The sequence below is a fragment of the Sinocyclocheilus rhinocerous genome, unplaced genomic scaffold, assembly GCF_001515625.1.
Source record: "Sinocyclocheilus rhinocerous isolate Xijiao unplaced genomic scaffold, SAMN03320098_v1.1 scaffold2673, whole genome shotgun sequence".
NCBI lineage: Eukaryota > Metazoa > Chordata > Actinopteri > Cypriniformes > Cyprinidae > Sinocyclocheilus > Sinocyclocheilus rhinocerous.
In genome coordinates, this window is record NW_015650727.1 from 34892 (window position 1) to 37298 (window position 2407).

The following is a 2407-nucleotide window of genomic DNA, read 5'->3' on the forward strand; positions in this document are numbered from 1 at the left end:
CCGTGTTTCTCTGTGCCCTTATTTGTTTGTTCCTGTTCCTGTCCCTTATTGAGTTCCATTTGTTTCAGCTGTGTTCTATTTATTAGTCTCGTTTAGTTGTGTATTTAAAGAGAGTTCTGTTACTGGTTTCTTCGTCCGGTTTCTATTGTCATTTCCTCAGGTACTTTGGACTCCCTTTGGTTTTTGTTATTAAAAGTCTGTTTTTGAGCTATCTCCTAGCGTCTCCTCGCTCCATGCTAGCTTTGATGTGTGACAGAACACCGGAACTTACTAAGATGGCTGAAGCTGAGGATCGGCTGTGGTGCCTGCGTCAGGGTGGCCGGCCTTTGGAGAGGTATGTGGAGGAATTTCTCGAGCTCTCTAACTGGGTGAGCTGGCTCGAGGCCGCACTCTGTGCCTGTTTTCAGCTGGGGCTGGATGATGATGTTATTCGCTGCGATCTCCTCGTGTGTGATTATTTTTTCCCTTGATCGAGCTGATTAATCTTGTCCTCTATTTAAATGGTTCTAAGCCTCCTGTGTTAGAGAACTGCATTCCTCCAGAGCGCCCTCCAGTGCCTGCTCCTCCAGAGTGCCCTCCAGTGCCCACTCCTCCAGAGCACCCTCCAGTGCCCGCTCCTCCTGAGCGACCTCCTGTGCCCGCTCCTCCTCCAGGGTCCATCCTAGCCTGTAGACCCCTGATTCACCCCAAGGAATTTTTTTTTGGGGGGCTATGGGGTTCCGGCCATAGAGGCTGGGCCGAGTGCCGAGGCCAAGGCCACGGAGGCCGCCCCACCATGGCTCCCTGGGTTGTCTGTTCCGCCATGGCCCCCTGAGCTACCTGCTCCGCCATGGCTTCCCAAGCTCCCTGTTCCACCATGGCTCCCTGAGCTGCCTGCTCCGCAATGGCTCCCTAGACCACCTGTTCTGCCATGGCCCCCTGAGCTCCCTGTTCCGCCATGGCCTCCTGAGCTCCCTGCTCCGCCATGGCTCCCTGGACTGCCTGCTCCGCCATGGCCCCCTGAACTGCCTGATCCACCCTGGAGGCCTTCCTTGTCCCCGTCCTGCACCAGCCTCCAGGGCACCAGCTCCCCCACCCCGGTGGAATTGTTACCTTCCAGGAAGGGGGAGTTATGTCACGCCATTGGATTGTTCTGTGTGTTTGTTTTGGTTCCCATGTGCTCCTTGTCCTAGTTTTCCCCCCATGTTTCTCTATGCCCTTATTTGGTTGTTCATGTCCCTTATTGAGTTCAATTTGTTTCAGCCGTGTTCTATTAATTGGTCTCGTTTAGTTGTGTATTTAAAGAGAGTTCTGTTCCTGGTTTCTTTGTCCAGGTTTTCTTTGTTCTTTGTTCTGTTTCTGGTTTATTGTCATTTCCCCATGTTTGGATTCCCTTTGGTTTTTGGTATTAAAAGTCTGTTCTTGAGCTCTCTCCTCGTTCCCTTTGTGTGACAATGTGGTAGTTTTGCCAATGGTAGTGAAAATGATTGTTGAAAAATTTGTCATGAAATCAAAAATAACCCTACTTTTTTAGTGCACATTACTAGTCTTGTGGTGAACAATTAAACTGCAAGTCAATACACTGAAAAAAAATCGTCTGCCGTCGTAATCTTTAATCAAAAACTGAAAATTGGCTTCTGCTCTGGAATGGCGTTCTGGCTCTGATGACGTCAGTTTCCTCATCCTCATTTTAAGTCATGATGTATGGCGTCAAAAGTGGGACAAAACAGCGCAAGCGAATTACAGTACTGTGCGCAAAATGTAAACCTATAGAAATGTCTTTGCTAGGGGGTGGGTGTGGTCTCAAAGTTAGAGGGGACCTGTAATGCTCCTTTTTACAAGATGTAATTTGAAGTCTCAGGAGTCCCCAGAATGTGTCTGTTAAGTTTCAGCTCAAAATACCCCACAGATCATTTATTATACCAGAGTTTCTTAACTCTGGCCCTCGAGGTCCACTTTATTGTAGCGTTTACATCCAGCCTTTATCAAATTGCCATTAACTTTCTAGTAATCCTGAATACCTTGATTAGCTTGTTAAGGTGTGTTTGATTTGGGTTGCAGCTAATTATTATACCATACTCAAACGTACCCTTTTTGGGTGGAAACCCTGTGCCCTGTATTTCCACTAAACAATAGCAAATTCAGTGCACAGGGCCCAGAACTCCGAGCAACGTCACTGCACACAGCAAATAGAATTCTCAAAGATGGATCAATCAATACCAATTGTTTCGTGATCCAGCTTCATATCCAAAACTCTGCAGGAAAGTGGATCTCGCTAGCCAGATTTGAGGATCCCTGGTCTATGGTAATATATTAAACTGTAAAATGACTGTAAAAACATGATTTACAAGTTTTCACAAAAAAAAAATATATATATATCTAAAATGATAAACCTCACATTTCAGCCTTTAAAACATTTTTTTTTTTT